Below are 23,331 nucleotides of genomic sequence, written 5' to 3' on the forward strand. Positions count from 1 at the left end.
CAACTCAGGAGGTTGTGGGATTCTGGGATTCTGTAGCTGGCACTGGGGGAGCAGAGCCCAGCCCTGTTTGCAATCCCTGTTTCCTGTGCTGTGACACCCGCTGAGGACTGGGGCCCTCAGCCCTGAGTGATCTCATGTGTCTTTCATTGCAGTGCTGAGCATTGATCCCTCCACATGTGGCCCCAGCTCTGTTCTGTCAGCAGTGTCTGCCCAGACTGTGCCTGTCTGGATTTCCTTACCCTAACCCAGCCCTGCACATCTGGGGCTGGGAGGGCAAACCCAGCCCTGCTCTTCCTCACGGCTGCAGCTGTGAGACAGGACCTTTAGCAGCACTGCCTTTCCCTTTCAGTGCCTTCTGGCCACAAGGAAATTCAGTTGGTGAGAGGAAAGGGCATCCCTGAGGGAAGAGTTTGGCCCCAGGGCTGCCCTCAGTCCCTGCCCTCTGGGGATGCTGCTGTGCAATGGGCTCTCCAGGTCCCTCCTCTTCCCTTTGAGGAAATTCATGTTCTTGAAGTTCAGTTCCTGTCTTGTTTCTAAAAAAGATCTCAGAAAAAGGCAGTGTCTCTATTTTAAGTATCCTTTATCCATTTGCTTTGTATTTTCTCAGCCAGGTAGTCATGAACCTGTTCCTGTAGGCATAGAACACCTCAGGAGGGGCTTTCACCTTGACTCCTATTTGCACTTTATCCCAACAGTGATTAATTCTGATCCTTTTGCTTTCTTGGTAGAGACTTGCAGGCACTCGATGATCTCAGAGTTCTTTCCCACCCTCCCTGTTTCCATGATTCCATGTTCCCGGGTGTCTGGGCAGGGTGTGATCCTGGGGCACTGTGTGGAGGTGCAGCCCAAGCCAGTGCAGTATTTTGCACTGAAAGTATCACTGACCCCCTTCCCCATGGAGATGTTCACATCTGTAACAGCTGTATTTGTTTCCAGATCACGCTGACATCTCGATCTCCTCAGTCCATGCAGTGCCCTCAGAGCCCTGAGGAGGTGACAGCCAGCTCTCTGTGCTCCTGGGGACTCAGTGCCGAATAATTTGTAGGACCCTCAATGCCAAAGGCTCTGCTCAGAGATCAGAGGCTTTTTCTTCTTTTAATCATGTGCTCTCCTTGCCTTGTGAAAACATCTCTGCACTGCTCTTGCTAATAGCAGGAATCCTGAGAAAGCACAGAGAGGGATCTGCAGGGAAGATCAAGCTCCCAGCTTGCCCAGACAGCTCTGTCAGCCCAGCAGAACAAACCCTGCAGCAGGACTGCAGTGACCTCAGCCCGGGGGACTGTGGGCAGCAGCATCCCCCAGGTGTGATGGCACTGCTCGGGGCTGATGTGGTTTTGTTCCATAGAATAGGAGAATCACAGAATATCCTGAGTTGGAAAGACCCACAAGGATCATCCAGTCCAACCCTCAGCCCTGCACAGACACCCCAACAATCCCACCCTGTCCCTCAGAGCATTGTCCAAACCCTCCTGGAGCTCTGGCAGCCTTGGGGCTGTGCCCACTGCCCTGGGGAGCCTGGGCAGTGCCCAACCAGCCTCTGGGGGAAGAACCTTTGCCTGAGATCCAACCTGAGCCTGCCCTGACACAGCTCCAGCCGTTCCCTGGCTGCTGTCCCTGCTCCCCCAGAGCAGAGATCGGAGCTGCCCCTGGGGAGGAGCTGCAGCCCCCACTGAGCTCTGCCCTCAGCCTGCTCTGCTCCAGCTGCACACACCAAGTGCCCTCAGCTGCTCCTCATGGCCCCTCCAGACCCTTCACCACCTTTCCCTCCCTCCTCTGGACACCCTCTAATGCCTTTCAGCCCATCCTTTCCAGCCCAGCACCTTCTTGTCCATCTCCTCACACTTCACCCCAGACAAGGCCAAGCCAAGTTCTCCAAGGATGGTCCCTGAGGTGTGGAGGCAGCTGTGGGGTTTGGATCCACACCCAGGGTGTCCCCATGGCTGGGGTAACTGCACCCTGGAGACCTCTGGGTTCAGCATCACCCTCAGCATCCCTGTGGGAGGTCCCATCACAAGACCCACTAAATCTTTTTGTTTGGATCTTCCATGGTTTGCACACTCATTTCTTTCCAGAGGAGGTGGGTGAACTGCTGGGAGCAGCAGCACCCAGCACTGAGGACCTGAGCAGGGTGGTTTCTGCAGCCAGCTGGAAGAGATCCCCTGTTTGGGCAGCACTCCCTGTCCTCTCCCAACGTGCTGGTTCCTGTTGCTGTGAACTGCTGCTGGAGGCTCTCAGGAGGTGCTGGGCACGGCCCAAGCTGGAGTTTGGTGCTGTATTTTTCCTCTTAGTGTCTGGACTCCTAAATAGCTTCTTACCCACGTGTTACATGACCCTGGGATCCTCCTCCTGCACAGAGCCTTAAAATAGTATTGGATGCAACTGGAGGGATGCAGGAGCATCATCTTATCCCCCAGTGTCAAGCCGAGGCTGCAGCACCGGTGCCCTCTGAGGTCTGACCAGGTCTGACCCCAGGGTGTAATATCAGCTGGGAGCAGAGCAGGAATTCAGGCTCGGCTCCAGCTCCCGTGGTGTTCCACGAGGTTGGGTTGCTAGACATCTGTGTAACGTGAGATTTCCTGGATTCCAGGCTTCAAACTGCATTGAAAGCACAAGGGATGCTGCCCTTCCTGAATTTCCTGCACAATTTTAATATGGGATGTGAGAAATCCCACCGTCACCTGCCCCTTGCACGGATGTATTGCTTAGAATCTCCTTCATTGCCTGTCTTTTCCCCAAAAATTTGGATTTGGACATTAAGCTGCAAGGAAAAGGTGACTACAGGACACGTTTGAAGTTTTAATTTTTATCCTCTATCCACTGGTTTCTTCAGCCCTCCAGCAGAGCCACTCAAACTGCACCACAGTTCACTGCTGAGGTGAAATCTAAGTGATATCTATTCCATTATTATTTTATGACATAATTAAAGATGAGACAAAACCAGGTTATCCCAATTGCTCACTGAGAGAGCTGATTGTTCAGACAAGGAGAGCACTTTGTGTGTGGACTCTGCAGATCCCTGGAAGTGTCTGACACTGTCCCATGGACAGTTACACCCCAAGGAGAGCAGGGATGAGCTCCTGGAGAATCAGCAAGGAGGGGAAGCCTCCAGAGATCAGTTTTGAGCTCAGCTCCTCTGTTATGTTGATATTGGAACAATATCCCAGGATATCCCTGAGGAGATACTGGGACAGCACATCAGGTGCCTTCAGGAGTGGAAGGGAGGATGGGGGTGGGAGAGGAAATATTGGAGAATCTCAGCTGCTGTTGTACAAAATCCTGGTTCCTGTGGCCAGGAAGATGAATTCCAGGGAGGATAAATGTGACTCCCAGTGACTACATGAGAAGAGAGCCATTTCCTCACCAAGAGGAGATTAAGGGCCCATCCACATCATCCTAATGAGGGACAGCCTTGTCTTGGAGTTCCCAGTCCAGTGTGAACACAGCAGTGAATTTATAATGATGGAGCTGAATTTGGGATTTGCCAAATCCACTGTATAAATGTCCAAACGTACATTAAATTAGGGATGAGTTTCCAGCCTGTGGGAATCCAGACCGAGGAGTGAAGTGGGAGTATCTTGGGGCCACAAACCCCCACAGCTGCCATTTTATTGTTTGGAGAAGGAGCTGCTTTTCCACAGAGATGCACTTAATCAAGAGCTTCATTGTGGAGTTTGGCTTTGAACTTCAGCAAAGAGCTGTGTTGGTTTTGCTTCCTTCCCCCTGGCTGCAAGGACCAAGCTGTGCCTGTCAGTCCTGGTCACAGTTCATGACATGCTGATCATGAACTGCTCAGTGATGCCATGGGGCCATTTCTTTATTTCAAGCTATGGATGCCCCTAATTTGAGACCTTCCTCCTGGCTGGGTGGGAACTGGGACTGCTGGCTGGGGGAGCTGTGGTTATTTTTTTACTTACCCCCAAAACTTTGCAAAGCTCAGGAGTGGTTTAAGCCTTCTCTGTCCCAGCCATGGAGGCCCTGGGGAGGTGGAAGAGCTGAGCTTTCGATGCTTTAGACTTGGAATTTGGTGCCTATTTAGCTTTTTTACCTTGGGAATAACACTGAGTTCTCTTCCAGCTCCTATTTTGAATTCTAGTCCTGATCTCCAGGAGCATCTCCCTACTGGACAGGCCAAACCCACATTGCTGTTCCAGCAAACCATGGAGATGTTCCTGTTCCAGCTGATCCTGGGGTGTCTGCAGAGATGTGTCCCTTCTGTGCCATCCCTGTTGCTGGTTCTGCAAGACATCACAGAACCCCAGACTGTGTTGGGCTGGAAGGGACCTTAAAAACCATCTCATTCCACCCCCTGCCATGGGCAGGGACACCTCCCACCAGCCCAGGTTGCTCCAACCTGGCCTTGGACACTTCCAAGGATTCCAGGGGCAGCCACAGCTTCTCTGGGCAACCTGGGCCAGGGCCTCCCCACCCTCCCAGGGAAGAATTCCTTCCCAGTATCTAATCTAAATCTCTCCTCTTTCAGTTTAAAACCATTCCCCCTTGTCCTATCACTGTAAAAAATCTCTCTCCCTCTTTTTTATCATCTCATTTAAGTGCTGATAAACTCCCTTTCAGTCCTGACTGAGTCAAAAGCTGAGTTCAGCCTCTTTGCAGTTTAACCAGCTGCATTGTAACAAATAATTACATTGACTGAGAGTTGCTTTTTGTGAAAAATGAGAAAAGATGCAGCACTTGTGGGGTTTGGGAGTGCTGGAGCCGAGAAGCTGGGTGCTGGAGTGTGTTCCTTCTGGACTTCCCAACCTAGAAGAGTCGTGTTATGTTCTCCAGCAGTATCAGGGGATGTAGGGATGCCAAGTACACCCAGTTGCTGGCTCCCTGTGCTGCACAAGAGCTGCCAGGGTGCTTTAGGCCAGCCTCAGGTGCTTTAGGCCAGCCTCAATTACTCCCTCGTTATCAGGGTGGAGATCAAAGCACATCATTTAAAGAACAAATGCAGTAAATACCTTGAATTTATGTACTGACTTCTCTGGGCAGGGGGGTTGTCACAACAAGCTCGAGTTAATCTCTTGGATTTTGCATAAAGAGTGATGTCAGTGTTACCTGAGGTGTCTGGGTTTGCAGGATCCAGCCTGTTTTTATGAGGATACCTCTGCCTGCTGTGTAATTCCTGCTTTCCCACCTGCCTGGGGATCTCTGTGCACTCTGAATATCCTCAGGATTCAGGTACTGCAGGAGTTGAGTCAGTGCTCTTCTCATCTTGGAAGCGCTGGTGATTTATTTTCCTGCTCCAGGTTTATTTTTAGTGCCTCCTGAAAAGTTGCACACCTTGGAAAGGAAAAGCTGGGGGAGAGGCTGCTGATGAGCTGATTGCTCAGGTTCAGCTGGGCCTTCCTTTCAGAGGCATTTCTGTCACTCTGGAGCAGCTTTGCTCCAGGAAAACCTGTGGGATGTTTGGAGGGAAAGGTGTCAATGATGTGTCACTCAGGCTGAATGCTGTGTCCTGTTACTGGAGTCTGGGACTGGAGGAGAGACAGGGGACAGAGGAAGAGAAAATCCCTAAGAAGTTCCTCCCATCCCATCCAACAACAAGACTTTTATCTTCCCTGAAATCAGGATTGCCATCATAAGTTCAGATTAACTAAGAGCAGCAGTGAGATGGACACAACCAGGGTGGATTTAGAGATGCAGCAGCCTTGGATATTGTTGAAATTATTTGCTGCTGTAACGCCCTGAAATCTCAGCAGGTTGCCTGGTCTATAAATTAGAAGTTGTGTTATTTCAATGTGTTAATGAAATAGTGCAAGATAAAGCCTATTTTGACAAGAGGAATGACAACATAGAAATGGGGTTCGTGACCCATTGAAAAACATCTTTTTCTTTAAAACATTTAGTTGTGCTGCAACCCCGATGTTTTCATTATCTTAAAGCTCCTGGACTTGCCTATGGTGGGGATTGTTTTTAAGGTGTCTTCAAGAGTTTTCTTATCTCCTTCAGTGGAAGTTTCTGAGTATAAAAGTGAGTCTTTGCACATGAGCTTTACTCTGTGCTCCAACAGAAATCTCTTTATAGCTGAGGGGAATCTTCTTCCTGCCTGGGCAGAGGAGGGGCAGGGACTGAGCTCTGCTCTGGGGGAGCAGGGACAGCACCCAGGGAATGGCTGGAGCTGTGTCAGGGCAGGCTCAGGTTGGATCTCAGGCAAAGGTTCTTCCCCCAGAGGCTGGTTGGGCACTGCCCAGGCTCCCCAGGGCAGTGGGCACAGCCCCAAGGCTGCCAGAGCTCCAGGAGGCTTTGGCTGATCCTCTGGGGCACAGGGGGTGACTCTTGGGGCTGGGCCTGTGCAGAGCTGAGGGTTGGACTGGATGACCCTTGTGTGTCCCTTCCAGCTCAGGAGATTCTGGGATTCCAAGAGTTAAATTACCTGGTTTGTGGTTTTCTGTCCAAGTTGGTGGGAGAACTTTTATGTGTCTTGATGGACAACAAGAACAATTCCTTGCCAAAAGAGAATGCAAAGCTTTCCACAGAATGTGTTCAGCCAAACCCTCCTGGAGCTCTGGCAGCCTTGGGGCTGTGCCCACTGCCGTGGGGAGCCTGGGCAGTGCCCAACCAGCCTATTTTTTTCCTGAAGATTAAAAAAGAAAATCCAACAATCCTCCCTGCAGACACCCCTGGCATTGTCCCACCTGCCATCTTGCATTTCCACACTGAATTTTCAAGGCCTGGGAGGAGAGCACAGCCATCAGCAGGTGCCCTTTGGCAGCACTCAGAGCATCCTGCCTGGCCTTGAGACCAACCTGCAGACAAAGAACCTCTCTGGTGGTGCTGCAACCCTGGACAACATTCCCACTCTCAGCCCTCAGGGACTGTCAAGCTGTGGCCTCTCACTTTTCCCTTTCCAGTGGGATTCAGAGGATGCTGGTGAATAGCTGCTATTCTGAGCTCTCTCCCTTTCCACCCTCCTTTTGTGGCAGATGGGGAAAAGGTGAAAAGCCATGAACTCTTCAGTCACAGGCCTTCTGAGAGCAGCCATTTATATGCTGTTTATCCCAAATTCTCTGCTGTGAAAAAGCCACAAAGTCTGCAGAAATCTCACCTCGAGGAACAGCTGGCTCTGGGTCCAACAGGTGGGGCTTGAAATGGAGCTGGGTGGAGAGGAAACAGTTTGGAAGGACTTGTCCTTTACTGATCCAGGCATCTCCTGCTTGCAGAAATACCGTGAATCCCCAGCAGTGCCCCTGACATATCACTGACAGGAGTTTCTTCCTCAGGGGGTACGGAGGGGAAAAGGCCTTTTGGAGTGCTGGGTTCATTTGAATCAGGTGTCTCCTCCCACGTGGATTGGAGAAGTCAGAAATGCTGCATTTCTCACTGTCTGAAAGCAAAGCAGGATGAGGCAAAAAGCCACAGTTGATGCAACAGGGAGTTTGGTGGTGTCCTGCAGGTCACTCTGCAGAGGGACAGCACCCTGTGCCCATCCTCTGCTCCACTGCAGAATCACAGGGGTGGATGGGACACAGAGCCACAGAACCCCAGAGTGGGTTGGGTTGGAAGGGACCTTAAAAACCATCTCATTCCACCCCCTGCCATGGGTAGGGACATCTTCCACCAGTCCAGGGTTCTCCAAGCCTTGTCCAACCTGTCCTTGGACACTTCCAGGGATGAGGCAGCCACAGCTTCTCTGGGCAACCTGTGCCAGTGACCCCTGTAATCCCTGCTGCATCCCTGCTTTTCCCACTCTGTCCCACTGGATGTGCTGAGGCCCCCACTTGCATGGGAAGGTGTCCAACTCTGGAGCTGGATCATCTGGGGCAGCTCTCCAAGGGCAGCTCCTGTTCTGCCACATCAGGGCAGGCTCAGGTTGGATCTCAGGCAAAGGTTCTTCCCCCAGAGGCTGGTTGGGCACTGCCCAGGCTCCCCAGGGCAGTGGGCACAGCCCCAAGGCTGCCAGAGCTCCAGGACAACGCTCTGAGGGCCAGGGTGGGATTGTTGGGGTGTCTGTGCAGGGACAGGGGTTGGACTGGATGGTCCTTGTGAGTCCCTCCCAGCTCAGGATATTTTGTGATCCTTGCTCCTGTGGCTCACAGGGGGAGCAGCCCCTGTGCTGCAGCTCCAACCCTGGCCCTGTGTGAGCTGTGAGGAGCTCAGTGGCACTGTGACACTGTCCTTGTCACACAGCCAGGACAGAGCCTGGGGGTGCCACGGGGTGACACCTCTGTCTCCTCATCTTCACATCCAACATGGGGAGGCCAAATGATGGGAAATAGGGCTGCTTTTGCCTGGTTTTGCCTTTTGTTTTTGCTGGTTTTGCCTATTGATGTCCCCAGTATTCAGCTCCAACTTTTCCAGCTGCTGCTCTGAGTGTATAAATGTGTTCTGGTTTATTTGAGCAGCAGATTTGTTTTCCTTTATTGGCTTCAAACTAAATTGTGCAGCCCCTATTATGGAAGCCTCTCACCAGGCTGCTCACTCAGCCACTGGAGATCCTTCCTCAGCTCTGTATTGTTAATTTAAACTGTGTCTTGCCTCGCAGAACTCACTTTATTCCCCCCCATGTGCACACTGTTGTGATTTTTAGTTGTTATTTTCTCTACCATACAGGCATTTTCTGTGCTTGCTTAAATTGCCATGGGTTTTCCTGCCAGGGCAATGCATTGATACCTGTTCCATGGTGATGTGTGGAAAATGTTACATATTCTCCTTGAATTAACAGTCAAATTAATAATTGCCCCAGATATATCCGGTAAATCCACTCACAGCGTTGGGCACAGTGAGTTTTCCTGACCTACAGAACAACTTCCATCCACACATTTCTCATGAAGAAAGAAGAAAACACCCTCTGTCCCCACTGCCAGAAATCACACATCTCCATTTATTTTGGGAATATTATTTGGTCTTTAATCCTGTGTATCCCTCTAGGTGGTTTATTCTGTTCCACTTGGAGATGGGGGAGCTCAGCTGCACGGAGGCTGCTGAACACAAAGAATCCAGGAGATGAAGCCTTAGCTTAGTCCATCACTTTTCTCATCTGAGTGTGTTCCTGGAGACATTAAAAGTCAGCAATTTTTAACCTGGGTGTTGGGTTGTTGCTTTGGGATCCTGCTTGGAGCTCAGTGCTGGGAAGGAAAGGGATTGGTTTTTGGTCAGTGAGTGAGCTCTGGGTGTGGATCCCGGCAGAAAACTTCTCCTGGACCTTTCCTCATCTTTATTTCCCTCAAGTGAACGTCGTCTGGGCTCCTGGGGAGGAAACAGCCCCTGCAGCTCCACTGGGTGGGTTTGTTTTGGAGGATGGCTCTGAGAAGTGTTGAAGGCTCCCACAGGAGCCTTCAAACCACATCCACTGCCGGCCTTGGCTGCATCCAAACTGACAAACAAAACATGAGACAGAGAGAAGCTTTCACACCTTGTCTCCAGCCAGCCCCAACTGAGCAGGGAGCTCCACTCTTGGCTGTTCTGCACCCAAAACCACCACAGGACAGGGTTAAAGGAACCACTTTCCACCACTTCACTCCCCGTAGAACTTCAGGGAAAAAAACCCTGAATCTCTCCATGCAGTTTCCACACTTGGAAAATTGAATTAATTATGTTTGTGTGCATTCATGAAGCGTTTTGTGCTCCAAGAATAGAAGTGTTATGTCAGTGCTGTGTGTTGTCATTATTTATTATCTCGGAGCTGCTGGGATGGGACACAAAGAGCGCAGCAGGATTTCGGAAGCCGAAGGCATGTCGTGCTTCCTGATGACAATGTGAGTGATTGTGGCTTTTTGAGGAGCTGGGACATGTGGGATTTGCCCTTTGCTGAGCAGGAATCCTTCATTGTTCCTGCGGGGCAGCCCCACCAGGCAGGAGGGGTTTGTGTTGGACCGGAGGACACTGGAGGGGTTGGAGGAAATCACTGGTGTGAATTTGTGGTTTCAGCAACATTAAGGAACTGTTGACATGTTGTTGGGAGCAGCATTTCAGGGGGTAAATGCAAGAGAAAGACAGTGGGGAGATACTTGAGTTACAGAAGGGTTTCAGCTTTGAAAGTCCTGCAAAGAATCCCAGACTGGTTTGGGTTGGAAGGGACTTCAAAGCTCATCCTGTTCCATCCCCTGCCATGGGCAGGGACACCCCAGGTTGCTCCAACCTGGCCTTGGACACTTCTAGGGATGGGGCAGCCACAGCTTCTCTGGCAATTCCATCCCAGCCCCTCCCCACCCTCCCAGGGAAGAATAACTTCCCAATATCCCATCTAAACCCACTCCCTGGCAGTTTAAATCCATTAAACTGACAGTTTAACCCCAAGTCTTGCAGCTGCCTCTGGGCTGGAGCTGCTGAGGGTCTGAGACCTCCCTGTGCTGCTGGTGGGACAGAGCTGGAGCTGCCAGAGATGGGCAAGGACATGGAATGGGTTGGGGTGGAAGGGACCTTGAAGATCATCCAGTTCCACCCCCTGCCATGGGCAGGGACACCTTCCACTAGCCCAGGTTGCTCAGAGCTCCATCCAACCTGGCCTTGGACACTTCCAGGGATCCAGGGGCAGCCACAGCTTCTCTGGGCAACCTGTGCCAGGGCCTCCCCACCCTCACAGCCAGGAATTCCTTCCCAATATCCAACCTGACCTATGACCTGTTCACAGGAACAGCACTTGAAATCCAGAGGGAAATTGTGAGTGACTGAATTTTCATTTTTATCTCCCCTTCTTCCTCCTCCCCCAGTTCTTCCCCAGACAGGTCCCACCTGCAGGGTGGAGCAGCCCCGGGGCTGTCCCTGGGCTCTGTCCCCTCGTTGTCTCTCTCCAGCTGAGCAGTGCTGGGTTTGGGCTGGGCCTTGAGCAGGAGAAATCCTGGCATCTCCAAAGTTCAGGGGAACAGTCTTGTGTCAGCAGCAAAGCTCCCAAATTGTGGTTGACCTGCCCAGCAAAAGAGTCGTGGAGAAGATTTGGGGGTTTTTTTATTTAGTAATTGGAGTTAAACATTATCCAAAATCCTTGCTGAGATCCCAAGGGTCTGGCCACTGTCTCCTGTGGGGGCACCTCACTTGACCCAGTTCCAGATGGCCACAGGATTTTGCATTTTTAACTCAAAACTCTTCCAGATGAGCATAAATGATGCATCCCATGCTTTGAGGTGGATGGTTTTGTCTTAGATTTAGAGACTTAATTTGGAAGCAAGTATTTCTGTGAAGTTTTTTTTTCACAAATACTTGTGTCCCTCCACAGTGTCTTCCCTGGCACCAGCCTGGTCCTGACTCCTCTTACACCATAAACTGGCTTTAGATCTTTCAAAAGAGAAAACCTCCAGCTATGTGTCAAAAAATGCAACCCCCCACCCTGTAATTTCAGATAATTAAACACATCCTTGCATATTTGGAGGCTGCCTAATCAGTTGTTCAAAACGTGACAGTCAAATATAGACCGTGAGGAGTCTCTGAGTTCAAACCACTGTGTAGTTCTTTAAAACGAAAGGAAAAAAGGACCTGTGGCCAACTGAACTGTGGTGTCACACATCCTGGCTGACCTGCTGGTGCCTATCAAGGTATGTCTGAGCTTTCAGATATTCGAACTTTTCAAAGGAACACACATGGATCCCACCTCTTTCGTATTAATATTTCCTGAGTGCTTTTCCTTTCAAGTGTTTCTGTTTTCAGTGGGCCTTTTTCAAATTAAAAAGGCTTCCCAAGCCTTTAAACACAGCAGGTGTCCAAAGTGTGGAAAATTCTCTTTGAAGAGTCACAGTGTTAAAAAAAAAAAAAAAAAAAAAAGAGAGAAAAGGAGGTAAAGGAGGTAAAAGAGAAGAGCAGCAAACGGTGCCTGGTGTGGTGTGAGGGGCAGCTCAGGACTTTCAAAGCAGACATTGCTGATTAGACATGGGCTGGGCTGGGCTGGAGCTCCACAATATCCAGGGGAAGATGAATGTGCACCAGGGCAGACTCTGGAATATTTGTGTGATCTGGGTTAATCCAGTCGGTGTTCACGGGGTATTTGGATGGTTGTGGTGTTTGCAGCTGAGATTGGAGGGCAAAGAGCTGAGGTTTGTTTCTCCTGGGAGGGTTTGGGTGAAGGTGGAGTGCTGACAACAGGGGGAAGGAGGGAAGAAGGGGAAAAGGATCTCTATCAAATACAGGGGTGTTTTTGAAATAATTGTTCTTTTATATCCCTTGGTTGTGGTTGGTTTCAATGAAATGTAAAGAGATTTTGTGATGGAGTAAAAAGTGATTTTGTGATGGAATACAAAATGATTTTGTGATGAAATGCAGTGATTTTGTGATGAAATGCAGTGATTTTTTAATAAAATACACTTGTCAGACTCTCAGCTGACCTGACTCCTCCCTGCCCTTCCATCCCATCCCATCCCATCCCATCCCAACCCATCCCATGCCCCCTGCAGCAGTGAGGTTGCCCGGTCAGGGTTGGGCTGGTTGTTGCCAAGGCCTGTATTTGGAGATCTGTGCACTGGGACTGCAGATGAACAAGGGTCAGGAAATACTTTGCACTGTAAGTTCCCCAAATGCTCTGTCAGCCATGACTGCTCCCTGCAGGCACCCTGAGTGCCCTGGGAGTGTTCCCAGGCTCCTGCTGGGGCTGCCCAGGGCATCCCACAGTGCTGAGGGGGGAGCACAGAATCCCAGAATGTGCTGAGCTGGAAGGGACTCCAAGGCTCATGGAGTCCAACCCTCAGCCCTGCACAGGCCCAGCCCCAAGAGTCACCCCCTGTGCCCCAGAGGATCAGCCAAAGCCTCCTGGAGCTCTGGCAGCCTTGGGGCTGTGCCCACTGCCCTGGGGAGCCTGGGCAGTGCCCAACCAGCCTCTGGGGGAAGAACCTTTGCCTGAGATCCAACCTGAGCCTGCCCTGACACAGCTCCAGCCGTTCCCTGGCTGCTGTCCCTGCTCCCCCAGAGCAGAGCTCAGTCCCTGCCCCTCCTCTGCCCCTGCCCAGGAATTGGAACTGCACTGAGGTCTCCCCTCAGTCTCCTCTGCTCCAGCTGAACACACCAAGTGCCCTCAGTGTCCTCCCACACCTTCAAATCCAGGCCCTTCCCCATCTCTTTCCCCTCCTTTGGACACTCTCTAATGGCTTCAGATCTTCCTTATTTTGTGTCACCCAGAAGTGCCCCAATATTCTCCTCAGGGCTCTGAGGGCAGGTCCATGGTTTGCTGAGATGTCCCTGTAGCCCCTGAGCTGAACTGAGTGAGGGCTCTCAGGCAGAGCCTGGACTCCTTCCCAAGCTCCAGGTGAATCACAGAATCATTAGGGTTGGAAAAGCCCTCTAAGATTAGCACCACCACATTCTCCACTAAACCATGTTCTCGAGTGCCACATCCACACATTTTCTGAACCCTTCCAGGGATGGGGGCTCCACAAATCTTTGGGCTGCAGAGGTCTGAAAGGACGGGAACGGTGCGAGAGCTCACAAATCCCTGCTGGCCTCTAATTGAGGAGCTGTTATGCCCTTTTTAATCTGTGCAAAACTTTCCTGGAAACCAGCTTACATGGTTATTTGTGGTCTGTCATTATCTGATTATCACAATGCTGATTGATGGGCAGGGAAGGGGCTGAACACCTGACCCTGGAGCTGCTGCAGAGCAGAGCATTGGTAACCTGGGAGAAGGGCAGGTGTGTGTCCTTGACAGAGGACAGCAATTATTTGCCAGCAATTAAATATCCACACATTACTGAAACAGCTTTCGGGATAAATCTAGATACTTTTTTACTGTTTGCTTGGTTTATTTCTCTCTTTATTTGGTTTATTTGTCTCTATCCCCTCCTTTTTCCCCCTGCCTTATGTTGCTCGTGATAATGTAGAGCCCAACCTCTCCCTGCAGGGTTGGAGGTTGGCAGGTGTGCTGATAAATTATGGCTCTTCCAAGGTAACAAAGTTCAGGGCAGGGGCTGGAAAAGTATTGGGAGAATAGATGCAAAGCAGAAGTTTGAGGGATGATATTTCATGGAGCAGATACCTAAATATAGAATCACAGAATATCCTGAGCTGAAGGGACCCCCAAGGATCATCCATCCAACTCCTGGCCCTGCACAGACACCCAACAATCCCATCCTGTCCCTCAGAGCATTGTCCAAACCCTCCTGGAGCTCTGGCAGCCTTGGGGCTGTGCCCACTGCCCTGGGGAGCCTGGGCAGTGCCAACCAGCCTCTGGGGGAAGAACCTTTTCCTATTATCTAATTAGTAGGAAAAAAGGAAAAGAAAATAATTTTGGCTTGGTGTGAAATTATCTTTTATGAAGATCTCAGAGCATTGTAAGACATAACTCTCACATACACACGGTCCATGATACTGGGACTGCATTCACCTCCATAGGAAAAGAGACGGAGAAAAGGTGTCTCATTCCCATCTGGGTTCACAACTGGGAGGAGAATTCAGGCTTTGGATCCCAATCCCCTCCCTTCTCCATGTGTTGACATTTCTTATTCTCCATCTGCTCAGCACTGGAACACAACCAGAGGACATAAATTGTCCTTAACCCTCCCCAGATGCCTGATCAAAGGTGCAGAGACAGTGCACAGGTTAAAGGCCAAAAGGAGACCTGTGGAAAGCAGATGCAAGGCTGGAGTGTCAGAGGTCCCAGTGTGCTGGATAACAAGCTTTGTAGCCGGGATGCACAGCTGGGAGCAGGAAGCACAGGGGGAAAACTGGATTCCTTCCCTGCTGGCCCTTGGGGACTTCGGATACCGTGACAGAACAGTCTGTTCTTGCTTGAGTTCTTTTTTTTCAGGGGGGGCTTCTGGGTGTTGTTGACTTGTTTTTGTTCAGATCTGGAAGTTAAAATCACAGGAGTGAGGATGTGTTTGCTCACACACACACATACTTGGCTTCTGGGAATCCCTCCCTGAACGTGAACTTGAACTCAGGGGATGGAGCTGCTGGCCCTGGAGGAGGGGAAAGAAAGGCTCCACTTCCTGGATCTGAGCTGGGTTTTGCATTTTCTTTGGTTGTCTGAGCTGTGCTGCTTTGTCTGCCCAGGTTGGTTCCTGGTGCTTAGAGGAAAAAAGGGCACCAGTGTGCTCTGAGAGGAGATTTGGGCTGTAATGAGAATCCTGGCTTTTATTAGCACTGTTTGCATGGACTCAGAGCATGTGGGAGATAAGAGGCTTAAGCTGTTAAGTGTAGAGAAATGTGAGGTAGTAATTAAGGTTGTGGAGGAACCCTCTGTGGTTGTGCTGAGCCAGGGTAGAGCCCTGACCCTCTGTCCAGCCCCTCGTGGCTGTGCCAGACGTGGGGGCAAAACTGTGCAGACCCCGGGAATTCCTCTTGCCCCCAGGATGTGCAGCACTGGAGTTTGCCTGAACTGTTGCCTGTTATTCCACCTCTTTGCTTCTGCCTTGTTCCCACTGCTCCTCATTTCACAGGATCATTACAGAATCATGGAATGGTTTGGGTTGGAAGGGGCATTAGAGCCCATCTCATTCCACCCCCTGCCACAGGCAGGGACACCTCCTGTCAGCCCAGGTTGCTCCAAGCCCCGTCCAACCTGGCCTTGGACACTTCCAGGGATTCCAGGGGCAACCACAGCTTCTCTGGGCAACCTGTGCCAGGGCCTCCCCACCCTCACACACAACAATTCCTTCCCAATGTCCCATCTATCCCTGCCCTCTGGCAGTGGGAAGCCATTCCCTGAGTCCTGTCCCTCCATCCCTTGTCCCCAGTCCCTCTCCAGCTCTCCTGGAGCCCCTTTAGGCCCTGCAAGGGGCTCTCAGCTCTCCCTGGAGCCTTCTCTTCTCCAGGGGAACCCCCCCAGCTCTCCCAGCCTGGCTCCAGAGCAGAGGGGCTCCAGCCCTGGAGCATCTCCGGGGCCTCCTCTGGACTCTCTCCAGCAGCTCCACGTCCTTGTGCTGTTGTTCCCAGGGCTGGGGCAGCTCTGCAGGGGGGTCTCACCTGAGCTGAGGGGGCAGAGGGACGTGGGGTTTGTTTGGCAGGTGGTTGGAGGACACTCAGGTCCTTTCTGAGAGCAGGAGCAGGTGGAGAGGGAGTTGTTGTGCCTTCAGCCTCTCTGTGCCTGGAGCTCCAGCCCAGGAGCCTGCACAGGGTGGGTGTCACTGGTCTGAGATGGGCAAGTTGTCTTATAATGCCATTTACTTATTATGTTTATTTATTATGTTTAGATGCCCAACTGGGAGCCCTTGTCAAGGCCAGGCCCCTCCTTGGAATATGCCATTTGGCAAAGCTAATACATGCAATTTGATATATATTTATATATATTCATGATCCATCTATATATATTACGTGTCTGATTGCCCTACTGATGGAGCACTGTGGATTAGTAGGAAATGCAGTTATTAGCTCTTGATAAGCAACCACTTTTCATCCCAGCTGTTTTTTAATTAAACAGAGATGTGAAGTGCAGCTGTTCATTCAAAGGACACTTTTTATTTCCCTGCAAAATGCAGCATTTTCCACTGTTTGCATTCCACTGTTGAGTCCTGTGGCTCAGCACAAGCAGGAAAATTTTTATAAAGTCCTATTTTCATATTTCATTTTCAAACAAATAGTTCTTATTACAGCCGATGGTGAGCTTAGCTGGGGAACTAAAGATGAGGTGAGATCTTTAGGAATGGGGGAAGGATTTATTTTATTTGCTTCCAAAATATTCTTTAGATCTTGGTGCTTTAAAAAAGCAAAAAAAAAAAAAAGACAAGAAGTGTGATTTTCTGTGTTCAGCTGTGTCTTGATTTGAGGCTTTTCAAAAGCTTGTTGTGCAGAAGTTGTGAGTAAATCAGAAATTGCTGTGAAAAAGTCATGTATTGATGAAATATTGGCACTGACTGTTCAGGAGGACAAAACTCCGTGGTTGAACCCCAAGTACTATCCCAGTACGAGCCTAAATGCCATGAGCTGCCTCAGTGGATGCTCCTGTGGTGGAATTCACTGATGGAAAAAGACCAGCAGTGGGTCTGGAGAGGATTTTTATAGGCCACCAGTGATACCACAAGCACTTGATGTTGTTGAGTCTTCAACAGAGTTCCAAGCACTGCTCTGATCTAAACCACTGGTGCCCTCTCTGATCAATCCACTGTGTTTGCATTCCTGGCCAGCTGGGTTTTCCCTTTCTTGCTGCTCCTTTTCACTCCCCAAATGTTCTATAGGGAAGTCAACAACAGTCCTGCTGGGAGAGAAGTTAAAACAAGCCCCGAAATAGCTGAAAAATGCAAACAATTCCTGGTCATCTCCATTTTCTGGCTCCTTGGTGCAACATTTCGTGGTTTCTGGGAGCAGAGCTCACGTAGAGCTCCCAGCTGATGTGCTCAAAATATCAGAGCGTTTCAGAGAAATCACTCATAAAATTTAATATCTTTGCATTTTTCTTCTCTTCTCCCAGGCAACTAGAGATGGGACAAGGGAAATGGCCTCAAGTTGTGCCAGGGGAGGTTCAGGGTGGACACTTGGAAAATTTCTTCACTGAAAGAGTGGTCAAGCACTGGAATAGTCCCCCCAGGGCAGTGGTGGAGTCACTGTCCCTGGAGGTGTTCAAAGAATTAGCAGAGGCTGCACTTTGTGGTGTGGTTTGGTGGCCATGGATTGGTCAGAGATTGGGCTGGATGATCTTGGAGGGCTTTTCCAATTCAAATGATTCAATGAATCCATGTTTTTTTGGTTTTTTGAAGAAAACCCACCTGGATGGAGCAGGTTTCCCTTAAGGTCCCCCTGCTCTGTGCAGAGGTCCCTGGGTGGCAAAGAAACAATAAGCACGAGAAAATAGGAACTTTTCTCTTTTGGCTGTTGGATCAAACCCAAAACACTGAGAGCTGCACTGGTTGTTTTTCCTGGAATGCCCGACAGCCCTCAGCAAGCTCTGGAACCAGTTTGATTTTGGGGATGTGCTGCCCCCTTTAAAGAGATCCAGGGCAGCCCAGGGGTGTTTTAGCCGTGTCTGGCTCTCCCGGAGCTGGGATAGGATGGGATGGGGGGCTGCAACTTTTGGGCAGAATCCTGAAGGCAAATTCCAGGAGTACGATTCCATAGGAATCACGAGTGCATTTATAAAGTGATTTGGGGAAATTGGTGAGCAGGTGATTGTGGTGTTAAAAATGGATTTAAAAAAACGAGCCAGATTTCAGATGCAAATGGTCCTGCTGTGTCTGCCTCCTGGTGAGAGTCCCACTGGTCAATGAAACTTCTACACCATGTTTTGCTTCTTACTCAGGATTTTCCATAATAATTCCCTGGATGGTTTCAGGTCCCCCCAGTGATATTCCCCAGTGGAGAATACAGGGTTGTTTAGAGCCTGTTAAATAGGTTTTTCCCCACAGCAAGGGAAAAGGAAGAATTCCAGGTAAGGGAAATTTCCCTTTCCTCTCTGAGGTGAGTGTGAGATGAAGTGCAAAGCTGGTGCAGCCTGGGACATCCCACAGGTTGTTGTCTGCAGACAACAGGTTATCCAGGATGGGTTGCTCCACTTTTTGGCACGAGGGCCGTGCTGCCTTTTTCTGTTCTCACTCCTGTTTCATCCTTTAGCACCAACTCCCACAGGAGCCTGGGCTGCTGAAGGAAAGCCACCAGCTCATCCTCCCTCTTGGACTCCTGTGGAATTGGACACTGGCACAGGTTGCTCAGAGAATCTGTGGCTGTCCCTGGAATCCCTGGAAGTGTCCAAGGCCAAGTTGGATGGGGCTTGGAGCAACCTGGGCTACTGGAAGGTGTCCCTGCCCATGGCAGGGGGTGGAACTGGATGGGCTTTGAGGTCCCTTCCAACCCAAACCGTTTTGGGATTCTATGATTCCCATTTATTATTCCCACATTTAGGTGCAGTGTGACCATCTGCAGGTGAACATCTCCCTGCATATGGTCTCTTTTGGATCCGTCCCCAGAGAAATGAGCCCAAGCAGCTCTTTCTGAAGCCTGGCTGTGTCAGAGCCCCAGCATGTCCTGCCCAGCCACCTCCAGGGACAAGGGGGTGCCACCTCCACATTGGTAACCCCAGCCCCACCACACACACAGGGACACTGATCCCTCCCTTGCCCAGGACTGTTCTTGTGTTCCTGGGCAAAAGGAGGGCCAAGGATTCCTCGGTGAGTTAGTGGCACGTTAACTTCAGTTAACACCAGTGGCAGGGATGACACGGGGTCAAGGCAGATGAAATCATGCCTTTGGATCCTTCCAGCTGGGACACTAAGACTGGATAACCGGAACACTGGAGCTGCCTCAGGCATTGAACCACCGCTGGCTTAAAGGTGAAAATCCCAAGGTCTCATTCCTGATGTAGCCAAAGATACCCAGAACTTGCAGTTAGAAGCTCTGAAGGCTGGTCCTGTCCAAGCTGGACATCAAGTGCTCAACACTGACTGTCTCTGTTGTGTGGACACTTGTATGACAGGGGAAGCTGCAGCCTCAACCTGCAAAACTATTTTTGGACAGGAGCTCAGTTCATTAAACCCGCAGCTCAGTGGTTTTTTTTCGGGGGAGAAGGAGGCAGAGCAGTTTGCTACAGTTTATTTGACCTAGTTAAGGAAAATATCAAGTCGCCTCAGGCAAGTAATTAATTTGTACACACTTCCTCCTGCTCCTGGCGTGGTGCAGCAGCCAATACCTGCTGCAGGTGAGGATGAGGGGCCTCTCAGCTCTCAGGAATCCCGCCTGGATCTGCAGCTGCCGTGTGGTGTGCGGGGCAGAGCCGACATCCAGCAGGAGAGCTCCAGATGGTCTCTATCCCAGCCCTCAGCGGTCGACTCGGGATGATGGAAAGCTCTCCCTGTTGCTTCCTCTCTGGCAGAAGTGCTGCCTCTCGGTGTCATTGCCAGGGGTGGATTCAAGGGTATTTTTGTTGGTATTTTGAGAGCCCTGTCTGCAAAGGAGGTGCTGAGAAAGCTCCTCCTGTGGTGCTCGGGCCCAACTCACCACATCGGGTCATGATGCTTTCGATCCCTGTTCCTCCCCCCTCTGCTGGGGCAGGTTCAGGGTGACACCAACCCCCCCCAGCTGCCCATTAGAGAGAAATTCACTCTCTTCCAAACCCCAGTGCTGGGTCATTGCATCTGTCCTGCTCCACACTGCCCATTTCTGCAGCTCAGCACTGCAGCACCTTCATTTTTAGAAAAGCATCGAGCGCTGTGGGCACAGGGCCAAACCACAGTGGTGGGGAGGTGAGAGTCCTGTGTGCAGCAAAGCTCAGCTCTCACAGGGAAAATAACTTGTTTTCAGGCTCAGAGGCAAAACCCTCATGGAATCCAGTTCCAAAACTTTTTAATATTTGAGTCTCTGCAATATAAAAACCTCGGGTGCCCAAACTGAGGTGGCTCCAGGGCCATTCTCTGTGTGATCCACCTGAGTTTATTCAGCCACACTCTCCCCATTTGCAGAGTGAGGGATGTCTGGCAGGGAAAAAAGTCCCTGAAATCCTGACCTGTCAGTGAGGTGCATCTCAAACCCTTGACTGGTTTGTGAGGAGTTTAAAGGAAATAGAAAAGGTATTTTGTTGATAGCTGTGAGCATCAAATTAAATGAGAAATCATTAAGAAGGAGAAAACATATAAAACATATAAAACTGAAACTTCTGCAACCTGACACAGTTGTTCTGTGGTATTTTATTTTAATTTGGCTTTTGTGTTACTAGATTTCCCTTGTTGGGGCACTGATGGTGATCAAAGGGTTTTAAGAAGCACACAGAAAACATGGGAATGGCATAACACTGGGGAAATTATCCAGCTTTCAAAGTTTCTTCCAGAAACTCTTTGGTGACCAGTCAGCCAGGACTGAGAGAGAGAAAAAGAAATCATAAAATCATCACAGAATCCCAGACTAGTTTGGGTTGGAATAGACCTTAAAAACCATCTAATTCCACCCCCTGCCATGGGCAGGGACACCTTCCACCAGCCCAGGTTGCTCCAAACCCCGTCCAACCTGGCCTTGGACACTTCCAAATGGGAGATATAGATCTATATCTATATCTGTCCTATATTTATATATAAATAACTCCTGGTTTTGTCTGGTTTATGTTCCTTTCACAAAACCAGAGGTGGAGGGACTGTGACTTTCTTCACTGTGGGTACTTGGATGCCCAGCATCCCAGGGGATAGATTTCCTTGATCTAATTTTTGGTTGGGAAGAATCATGTTTATTTATCCTGTTTTCCTGGCTGCAACATTTTCCTTTCTTTAGACCCATTTGGATGATTTTTCCTGTGTTCAGTATAAGGATGTGACACTGAAACTTCAGCTCTAAGATCATGGGAGTGGGAGATGTTCTTTATCTCTCCCTCCTTGTAACTTGTTTTGGTTTTTTTTTTCCCTAGTAAAAAAACCATGTTCATCTTCAAACTGCAGCATCATTTTTTTTAAGTGGACAATCCACTGGAATAAACACAGTTCTGTGATTTATGTGTTAATGCAAAAGCACCTAATGGACATCAGAGGACAAGTGATATTTGTTTAATGCACCACTGGATCATTTCAAGTGTTGATGTGGGAAGCAAAGGGAGATTTTTCTGGGCTTTTGTAATTTATTGTGTTTTGGGGAAAAGCATCACTGCTGATGTGAGTCGCTGAAAAAGAGGATGGGTTTGAACATAAGGGGAGGTATCAATAAGGACAAGAAATGTCCTGGGGATGGGAAGGGACAGGAGAGGGGCCATGTGTCTGAAAATCAGTGAGAAAGGGAATGAGGCACCAACAGGAGCTGGGAAATCCTGGAGAGCCCTGACAACTGCAGCTTAGCCCAGGTTTGGGCTGAATATTGGTTAAATAAAGAGTTTTTCAAGCAAAGTGACCCCCAGAATGAGGCTTTTCCCGAGGAGGTCCCTGTGCTCCAATCCCAGCCCCGCTGGCAGGAGGCAGGAGGGGAATTCCCAGCTCCCCAGCAATGGAAATCGGAGCCTGCTGAGGCAAGTGCTGCTGCTGGAGGTCGTGCAGGCTCTTCGGGGAGTTGATTATTTGCATTCAACTCTATTAATTTCCTCTCCTAAAATACGCCCCGTGGGCCCCAGCATTGTTGTGGCTGCTCAGCCTCGGGTTTCTCTGCAGCCTCTTTGGGACTGGGAGGATGCAGGAGAATAAATTTCACCAGTTAGACATTGTCATATTCCTGCCACTCAGATTTATGTGACACTGGGGCTTGCCTTCGTTCCAACACCCCCCTCCCAACACCTTCCCCTTGTTTCCAAGCAGCAGCACCAGTTGCCAGCTTAGGATAAGGAAAAAAAAATGAATCAGAGCTTTATAACTCATGAAAAGGTTTGGAAACACTCAAATCATGGGAATGGGTAAAAAGTTAGAAAATGGATGTACCAGGTTCAAGAAAAACGATTAGGTGAGGTTTGAAGCATAATGCAGTTTGAGATTTAGGGTGTTTACTTATTGACTTACTGGAGTTTTATCTCATGGGTTTTAAGGGTTTAGGTTCAAGTTTTCTCTGGGCTGTGGCTGTTAAAGGAAAGCGAAACTCTCCCTGAGCTCCAGGAACTGGGCCTTTAAGGGAAACAGCTCAGGATATTCCAGGGAAATGCTGAGTTTGCAACATTCAGATCAATCTCAAGCAAAGCAGTTTGACATCTGAATGACACCTTGTAATCCGAGCTCTGCTTGTGGGATCACTTTTCCCTGTGTCCTGGTCAGTGAGATCCTGCAGGATTTTAGCCCTGGCAGAAGGGAATCAGCCCAGGAGGGAGGAGTTATCACATCCAGCATCTTGCTTGGAACACTTGGCAGGGAAGTGTCGGTGCTGGAGAGGAAACACTCCCACGTGCAGGTATTTTGTTTGTATGGACACCAACATGTCTGTGTTCACCTTTCACAGAATCAGGAGAACATGGAATGGTTTGGGAGGGAAAAGACCCTAAAGACCATCTTGTTGCAGCCCCCTGACATGGGCAGGGACACCTTCCACCAACCCAGGCTGCTCCAAGCCCTGTCCAACCTGGCCTTGGACACTTCCAGGGGTGGAGCAGCCACAGTTTCTCTGGGAATTCCATCCCAGCCCCTCACCACCCTCACAGCCAACAATTCCTTCCCAATCTCCCATCTATCCCTGCCCTCTGGCAGTGGGAAGCCATTCCCTGTGTCCTGTCCCTCCATCCCTTGTCCCCAGTCCCTCTCCAGCTCTCCTGGAGCCCCTTTAGGCCCTGCAAGGGGCTCTCAGCTCTCCCTGGAACCTTCTCTTCTCCAGGTGACACCCCAGCTCTCTCACTTTATCCAGGTCTTTGTAGAGATGGGATGTGGTTCAATCCCACACTCTGGGTCCCCATTAATCCCGCTCTGCTGCAGTCTCTGTGTGGGTTTGGTGGGCATAGACAGTGTGGGGCAGTGTCTGATGGGCACAGACAGTGTGGGGCCGTGTCTGATGGGCACAGACAGTGTGGGGCAGTGTCTGATGGGCACAGACAGTGTGGGGCCGTGTCTGATGGGCACAGACAGTGTGGGGCAGTGTCTGATGGGCACAGACAGTGTGGGGCAG

The 23,331-nt window shown here is 50.1% G+C and overlaps 1 long non-coding RNA gene across 1 annotated transcript in view; it reads left to right on the forward strand.

Annotated features, from left to right (window-relative positions):
- The window catches only part of LOC113958810, a 30,570-nt gene extending 21,006 nt beyond the window's left edge, over positions 1-9,564 (forward strand). The window contains exon 3 of the long non-coding RNA XR_003531636.1: positions 8,872-9,564. This is a non-coding gene — a long non-coding RNA (uncharacterized LOC113958810). The remainder of the gene's footprint in view (positions 1-8,871) is intronic.
- Positions 9,565-23,331: the final 13,767 nt, after the last annotated feature.

Source organism: Corapipo altera, unplaced genomic scaffold, assembly GCF_003945725.1.
Source record: "Corapipo altera isolate COAL_440 unplaced genomic scaffold, ASM394572v1 215, whole genome shotgun sequence".
NCBI lineage: Eukaryota > Metazoa > Chordata > Aves > Passeriformes > Pipridae > Corapipo > Corapipo altera.